At 44.4% G+C, this 9,030-nt stretch overlaps 2 non-coding genes across 2 annotated transcripts; one reads left to right on the top strand and one right to left on the bottom strand.

Moving 5' to 3' along the window:
* Nucleotides 1-4,157: 4,157 nt before the first annotated feature.
* On the bottom strand, nucleotides 4,158-4,260 carry LOC144510312 (small nucleolar RNA U13). Its single transcript, XR_013500616.1, has one exon. It is a non-coding gene; the product is annotated as a small nucleolar RNA U13 (small nucleolar RNA).
* Nucleotides 4,261-4,758: 498 nt separating this feature from the next.
* Nucleotides 4,759-4,861, top strand: LOC144510314 (small nucleolar RNA U13). Its single transcript, XR_013500618.1, has one exon. It is a non-coding gene; the product is annotated as a small nucleolar RNA U13 (small nucleolar RNA).
* Nucleotides 4,862-9,030: the final 4,169 nt, after the last annotated feature.

The raw sequence follows: 9,030 nt of genomic DNA on the forward strand, positions 1-9,030 counted from the left end.
GTCCAACAGGTTTATTTGGTAGCAAAAGCCACACAAGCTTTCGAGGCTCTGAGCCCCTTCTTCAGGTGAGTGGTGAGAATAGAAACCCTACAGTGCAGAAGGAGGCCATTCGGCCCATCGAGTCTGCACCGACCACAATCCCACCCAGGCCCTACCCCCACATATTTACCCGCTAATCCCTCTAACCTACGCATCTCAGGACTCTAAGGGGCAATTTTTAACCTGGCCAATCAACCTAACCCGCACATCTTTGGATTGTGGGAGGAAACCGGAGCACCCGGAGGAAACCCACGCAAACACGAGGATGTTTCCTGTCACTCAGTCAATTTCATATCCCAGCTGAAAATCAACCTGTTTACATGGAAACTAGAAGCAGGAATAGGCCATTTGGCCCTTCGAGCCTGCTCCACCATTCATTATGATCATGGCTGATCATCAAATTCATTATCCTGATCCCTCCCCTTCCCTCCTTATCCCTTGATCCCTTTAGCCCCAAGAGCTTTATCTAATTTCTTCTTGAAATCACCTGAAGAAGGGGCTCAGAGCCTCGAAAGCTTGTGTGGCTTTTGCTACCAAATAAACCTGTTGGACTTTAACCTGGTGTTGTTAAACTTCTTACTGTTCTTCCATTGAGCCAGTGTCTAATCCAATTTACTACCTCCCCATGTATACCTAGCGACTGAACCTTCCTAACTAACCTCCCATGAGGGACCTTGTCAAAGGCCTTGCTGAAATCCAGGTCGACAACATCCATCGCCTTCCCTTCATCCACTTTCCTGGTAACCTCCTCGAAAAACTCTAATAGATGGGTCAAACATGACCTACCACGCACAAAGCCATGTTGACTCTCCCTAATAAGCCCCTGTCTATCCAAATATTTGTAGATCCTATCCCTTATCACACCTTCCAATAACTTGCCCACCACTGACGTCAAACTTACTGGCCTATAATTTCCCGGATTTCTTTTGGAACCTTTTTTAAACAACGGAACAACATGAGCCACCCTCCAATCATCCGGCACCTCCCCCGTGAAAACTGACATTTTAAATATGTCTGCCAGGGCCCCTGCAAGTTCAACACTACGTACATAGGGAAGATGAAGGAGCAGCGCTCTGAAAGCTCGTGCTACCAAACTAACCTGTTAGACTTTAACCTGGTGTTGTGAGACTTCTTACTGTACATAGGGAAGGGAAGGAGAGAGTGCAGAATGTAGTGTTACAGTCATAGCTAGGGTGTAGAGAAAGATCAATTTAATACGCCAAATCTGTAAGAGATTAAATTCAAGCATTGTTAGGGAGTTCAAGAGAGAATAAAGTTTTAGATGCATAGAATGAGAGTAAAAGATAGAATTAGAAGGGGCACAGCTTGCAAGAAGTCGCCACACGCTGATGTTATCTTTGAATTCCCCTTTGGAAGCTGAAGCTCCCTGTTACCCTCCTCGCAGTTCACAATATTTTCCAAGTTCTGTGATCTTCCAAAAATTTTGAAATGCTGTTCGGTACACCGATGTCGAGGTCATTCATATACAACAAGAAGAGCAAGGGTCCTCACACCCACACCTGGGGAATCCCCCATAAACCTTCCTTCAGTCCACTGCGACCCTCTGTTTCCTGTCACTCAGTCAATTTCATATCCCAGCTGAAAATCAACCTGTTTACATGGAAACTAGAAGCAGGAATAGGCCATTTGGCCCTTCGAGCCTGCTCCACCATTCATTATGATCATGGCTGATCATCAAATTCATTATCCTGATCCCTCCCCTTCCCTCCTTATCCCTTGATCCCTTTAGCCCCAAGAGCTTTATCTAATTTCTTCTTGAAATCAGACGTTTTGGCCACATTACCAACACACCTTCCTCAGCCACAAAGTCCTGAAGTGGGACTTGAACCTAGAGCTTCTGGCCCAGAGGTGAGGATGTTACCATTGCAACAGGAGACCTCTTTTCTTGCAACCAATGTTCTGCATCTGAAATGTGACATGCAACAATGTAGGGAATAGCTATATGGCCTAACAAGTGTTTAAACTCCACATGAGTCTATTCCTATTCCACCTGCCTTTTCTCAAACATTCAAGATACTGCTTTATATAATTTTCTCCTTGTCGTATAAATTGTTGTGATTGTTTAAAATTTTGCATTCTTGCATTTGTCCTGATGCATACAAGATGAAAAGCTTTGGCAACATATCTTTCTTTTCAGCAATACTCAACTTCTGTACTTCCAAGCAACTTTTGGCATATTTTTCTATTCCCTTTTCTCATCTATTTAAATAAAAGATCAGTAATGTGGATACAAAATTGGCTGAGTGAGTGACAGAGCACAGAGGGTAGTGGTGAATGGTTGTTTGTCGGACTGAAGGAAGATTTATGATGGGTAAAGGCAAAATATTGCGGATGCTGGAATCTGAATCAAAAACAGAAAATGATGGAGAAACTCAGCAAATCTGGCAGCATCTGTGGAGAGAGAATAGAGCCAACGTTTCAAGTCAGGATGACCCTTCACCCTCCTTCAACACCAGTGCCCCACAAAGCTGTGGGATTTGTGGTGGGGTTCCCCAGAAAGTATGAGGACTCCCTGCCTTCTTGATTTATATTGATGGCCTAGACTTTGGTGTACAGGATGCAATTTCAATCAATACTTGAAATTACATCCACCGCACACTCAACACATTCCAGTTTGTTGCTACTTACTGTGTGATAATTTTTTTGCCCCTTTAGCTTTTAATTTGTGCCCTCTGATTCTCGATCCTTTTGCCAAAGGAAATATTTCCTCCCTATCTACCACTTTAAGATATTTGACAAAAGCAGCAATGGCAATGGGAGGAAAACATTTATTTACACAGCATGTGGTTAGGATTTGGAATGCGCTGCCTGAGAATGTGTGCAGGCAGATTCTATTGTAGTTTCAAAACAGCCTGTGCCCACGTGCAGCAAGTCCTGGCCAAGACACAAGCTTGGGCTGAAAAATAGCAAGTGACATTTACACCCACCAAGCAATATTTTGCTTTATTATAGGATGAAAGCAGGAGATGAGGTGAAAACAGAGCTAAGATTGGTATTTCAGACTCCAATTTATTGACTACAGCTCAGCCTTCAACACCATTATTCCTACAAAGCTCATTTCCAAACTCCGTGGCCTAGGGCTTGGCTCCTCCCTCTGCAACTGGACCCAGATAGCAATCAGTAGGGACAGGCAAGAACACCTCCTCCACAATTATGTTCAACACCAGTGCCCCACAAAGCTGTATGCTCAGCCCCTTACTATCCTTACACAACTGTTACTGCGTGGCCAAATTCCCCTCTAACTCGATTTTCAAGTTTGATGACACCACCGTAGTGGATTGGATCTCAAACAATGATGAGACGGAGCACAGGAAAGAGATAGAGAATCTGGTGCATTGGTATTATGACAATATTCTCTCGCTCAATGGGATAGTCATCGACTTCATGAAGCATAGCGGAGGACATGCACCTGTCTACCTCAATGGGGATGAGGCTGAAATGGTGGAGAGCTTCAGGTTTCTAGATGTTCAGATCACCAACAACCTGTCCTGGTCTCTCCACGCCAATGCTATAGTTAAGAAAGCCCACCAACGCCTCTACTTTCTCAGGAGGCTAATTCGGCATGTCCACTACGACTCTCACCAACTTTTACAGGTGCACTATAGAGAGCGTCTTTTCTGGATGTATTAGAGCTTGGCATGGCTCCTGCTCTAACCAGGACTGCAAGAAACAACCCTACAGGGGTCGTGAACGAAGCCCAGTCCATTACGCAAACCAGCCTCCCATTCATTGACTCCATCTACACTTCCTGCTGCCTCCAAAAAGCAGCCAACATAATCAAGGACCCCACACACCCTGGACATATTTCACCTTCTTCTGTCTGAAAAAAGATACATAAGTCTGAGATCACATGCCAACTAACTCAAGAGCAGCTTCTTCCCTACTGTCATCAAACTTTTGAATGGACCGACCATGTGTCAATCTGATTATTCGCTACACCCTAAGCTCTGACTGTTCTGCATCCTCATCTTTAAAGTCTACCGAGCTTCTTCCAAGGAGTTTAGAAACGATGTGAATATGGTGTTAAAAATTCAACTATAAAGCGCATAAGGTGGATCACAATTGATAGTTTTTAAAAAAAAATCCCTGCAGTTCAAAATCAGACGGGTAATGTGCACTTTGTAACAAGGTTAAAGGACGGCACATTTCACACGTAAGTATGAAAAACCCATTCATCATACTTTTGAACTCTTGAAGGATCGAAAAAGTTATGGGCTGCCTGGAACATGACTCACAACAAATACCTTTTAAGTCAGGGTGAACAAAAACATTTCCCATTCTCTTGACATCCTGTGATAGGGACGCAGTCCGTTACCTCACCACCGGTATTCATTTTGTTCAGTGCCATTTAATCCAAACGTTATCCCCAAACTAACTTTAGTAATAAAGTATGTAAATATATGCAGACACGTCATGATGTACGTCACAGGGGCCAACCCCCACACGCAAACACGTGTGGGGGTTGGCCCCTGTGACGTACATCATGACGTGTCTGCATATATTTACATACTTTATTACTAAAGTTAGTTTAGGGATAACGTTTGGATTAAATGGCACTGAATAAAATGAATACCGGTGGTGAGGTAACGGACTGCGTCCCTATCACAGGATGTCAAGAGAATGGGAAATGTTTTGGTTCACCCTGACTTAAAAGGTATTTATTGTGAGTCATGTTCCAGGCAGCCCATAACTTTTTCGATCCTTCAAGAGTTCAAAAGTATGATGAATGGGATTTTCATACTTACGTGTGAAATGTGCCGTCCTTTAACCTTGTTACAAAGTGCACATTACCCGTCTGATTTTGAACTGCAGGGATTTTTTAAAAAAAGTTTATAAAAGTATCAATTGTGATCCACTTTATGCGCTTTATAGTATAGATATACTGCGCGTGCGCAGTAGGACACTTGGGATTTTGGCGCAAGCAAGGAGTTGGGTTCAAGGCTTGTCCTGTCCACTTTGTGCATAGGCTTTGTCCGGCTGAGAAAGGAATTACATTTTTTTAAATGTCAAAACTTGAATTTCATGGCACTGTGATGGCTATTTGAGATGTTTGTAGTGTTCCTTCTATTGCAATGAAGTACCTCAGGCTGCAACACAGTCTGTTTAGAAAACCTGAATATGATTGCACTTTGAAATGTTTTGTAATGTTCTTTCAGGTATTTTATGAATTAAGTATGTTTTTCCAAAAAAAAGTCACAATATATTTTTATAAATGTTAGAAATATAGTATATTCTTTAAAAAAAGGAGTGTGGGGTACAGAAGAGGCCACAGTTTGTAGGAATGCAAAGCTCTCAGAAAGTTGTAGGGCTGAAGGAGGTGACGGAAATAGTGAAGGTGGAGGAGGCAGAATTGGAATGAGGGTTTTAAATTTGAACTGTTTGTTGAACTGGGAGTTAACATTGGTCATGTACGATCGAAGGAGATCCATCAAAGATGCCAAAAGACAGTACCAACCAAGCTAGAATCCCAGGCTAGCCACACAGACTCCCGCCGACTATGGCAAGGTTTGCAAGACATAAAAGGCTACAAGATGAAGGCGTGTAAAATAGCCAGCTCCAATGCACCCCTCCCTTACGAGCTCAATGCATTCTATGTCCGTTTTGAGCAAGAGGTCAGTGAGAGCATGCCCTCCATCCTGGAAGCCCTGGATGAACCTGTATCTGGGCTCACCATTGCAGATGTTAGAGCAGCTTTCTCGAAGGTCAACCTTTATGAATGAAGTATGTTTTTCCAAAAAAAAGTCACAATATACTTTCTGAAAGCGACTGGCACAGATGGGGTGCCCGGATGAGCACTCAGATCCTGCACGGATCAGCTGGCAGGGGTATTCACAGACATCTTCAACCTCTCTTTACAACAATCTGAGATCCCTATCTGCTTCAAGAAGACGACCATCATCCCAGTGCCTAAGAAAGACCAAGCACCGCGCTTCAATGACTATCGTCCGGTGGCTCTGACATCCATCATTATGAAGTGCTTCGAAAGGTTAGTCATGGCACGAATCAATTCCAGCCTCCCGGACTACCCGGATCCACTACAGTTCGCCTACCGCAGCAACAGGTCCACAGCAGATGCCATCTCCCTGCCCTGCACTCAACCCTGGAACACCTAGATAACAAAGACACCTATGTCAGACTCCTATTTATTGACTACAGCTCAGCCTTCAACACTATTATTCCCACGAAACTCCGCTCCAAACTCTGTGGCCTGGGCCTCGGCTCCTCCTTCTGAGACTGGATCCTGAACTTCCTAACTCTCAGATCACAATCAGTAAGGATAGGCAACAACACCTCCTCCACGATCACCCTCAACACCAGTGCCCCACAAGGCTGTGTTCTCAGCCCCCTACTATACTCCTTATACACCGATGACTGTGCGGCCAAATTCCCCTCCAATTCGATTTTCAAGTTTGCTGATGACACCACCATAGTGGGACAGATCGCAAACAATGACGAAGCAGAGCACAGGAATGAGATAGAGAACCTGGTGAATTAGTGCGGTGACAATAATCTCTCCCTCAATGTCAACAAAACACTTCACCTCCTGTGTTTTCAGTTCATTTTGGCTTGAGCCTGCAAATCACAGAATCTATGGCACAACATAGCCACATGAGGGCACCCTCTACCCAGTTCCCCTGTCTGAGACTGCCAGTCTTGGGTGTACTACAGTTCCCTCCCATGAGACATTGGGAAGATCAAAGCCATTGTCTTTGGCCTTTTCATAAATTCCATTTCCACATTGACAGTTAGGAGTCAAGGAGATTGTCATCGACTTTAGGAAGCGTAGAGAAGAACATGCCACTGTCTACACCAATGGGGACGAAGTTGAAAGGGTCAAGTTTTTAGGTGCCCAGATCTCCAACAATCTGTCCTGGTCCCCTCATGCCGACACTATAGTTAAGAAAGCCCACCAATGCCTCTACTTTCTCAGAAGACAAAAGAAATTTGGCATGTCACCTACATCTACAGATGCACCATAGAAAGTATTCTTTCTGACTCTCTCACAGCTTGGTATGGCTCCTGCTCTGCCCAAGACCACAAAAAACTGCAAAGGGTCGTGAATGTAGCCCAATCCATCACGCAAACCAGCCTCCCAAGCATTGATTCTGTCTACACTTCCTGCTGCCCTCGGCAAAGCAGCCAGCATAATGAAGGACCCCAAGCATCCCGGACATTCTCTCTTCCACCTTCTTCCGTCGGGAAAAAGATACAAAAGTCTCAGGTCACGTACCAACCGACTCAAGAACAGCTTCTTCCCTGTTGCTATCAGACTTTTGAATGGACCTACCCTGCATTAAGTTGGATCTTTCTCTACACCCAAGCTATGACTGTAACACTACATTCTGCACTCTCTCCTTTCCTTCTCTATGAACAGTAGCGTTCATAGCGCCCAAGAAACAATACTTTTCACTGTATGCTAATACATATGACAAAAGTAAATCAAATCAAATAAAATCAAATGGGACTTACTGCGAGATCGGATATGGACAGCAGAGCTCATGTTAATGCAGGATGAAAGGTGGGAAGCTAGGCAGGAAAGTAATGGAAGTCAAAGTTCTGGTAACAGTCGATTTCAGCAGCTGATCGGCTAATGATATGATGGATGATGTTCCAATGGCAGTTGGCAGCTTTGTGAGAGCACATGTGGACAGAAGCTCAACTCAGGTTCAGATAGGACATAGAAGCTGTGACTGGTATAGTTCAGCCTGAGATCACAGTTGGAGAGAACAGTCAATGTGGAAATGGAATTTATGAAAAGGCCAAAGACAATGGCTTTGATCTTCCCAATGTCTCATGGGAGGGAACTGCAGTACACCCAAGACTGGCAGTCTCAGACAGGGGAACTGGGTAGAGGGTGCCCTCATGTGGCTATGTTGTGCCATAGATTCTGTGATTTGCAGGCTCAAGCCAAAATGAACTGAAAACACAGGAGGTGAAGTGTGGCTTATTGTGTTATGAAATCCTCTTCACAGCAACCTTCCAGTCCAGGGAAGTGGCAGGAACAGCAGCAAACGAAGGAGATAGTCATTGACTTCAAGATGTGTAGTGGAAGACATGCCCCTGTCTACATTAATGGGGACGAAGTAGAAATGATTTTGATTTGATTTATTGTCACATGTATTACAATACAGTGAAAAATATTGTTTCTTGGTTGAGAGATGGTCGAGAGCTTCAAGTTTTTAGATGTCCAGATCACTAAAAACCTGTCCTGGTTCCCCCCATGCCGACACTATAGTTAAGAAAGCCCACCAACGCCTCTACCTTCTCAGAAGACTAAGGAAATTTGGTATGTCCACGACGACTCTCACCAACTTTTACAGATGCACCATAGAAACTATTCTTTCTTATTGTATCACAGCTTGGTATGGCTGCTGCTCTGTTTAAGACCACAAGAAACTACAAAGGGTCATGAACGAAACCCAGTCCATCACTCAAACCAGCCTCCCAGCCATTGACTCTGTCTACACTTCCCACTGCCTGGGAAAAATAGTTATCATAATTAAGGATCGCACGCATAGAATCATAGAAATTCTACAGTGCAGAAGGAGGCCATTCGGCCCATTGAGTCACTGAGCACTGACAACAATCCCACCTAGGCCCTATCCCCAGAACCCCACATATTTACCCCACTTATCCGTCTAACCTATGCATCCTGTGACATTAAAGGGGCAATTTAGCATGGCCGACGCACCTAACCTGCACATCTTTGGAGTGTGGGAGGAAACCAGAGCACCCGGAGAAAATCTACGCAGACAGGGGGAGAATGTGCAAACTCCACACAGACAGTGACCCAAGCCAGGAATCAAACCCAGGTCCCTGGAGCTATGAGGCAGCAATACTAACCACGGTGCCGCATCGGACATACTCTCTTCCACCTTCTTCCATCAGGAAAAAGATACAGAAGTCTGAGGACACGTACCAGCCGACTCAAGAACAGCTTCTTCCCTGCTGGCATCAGACTTTTAAATG

This window comes from Mustelus asterias, chromosome 22 (assembly GCF_964213995.1).
Source record: "Mustelus asterias chromosome 22, sMusAst1.hap1.1, whole genome shotgun sequence".
NCBI classification, from domain to species: Eukaryota; Metazoa; Chordata; class Chondrichthyes; order Carcharhiniformes; family Triakidae; genus Mustelus; species Mustelus asterias.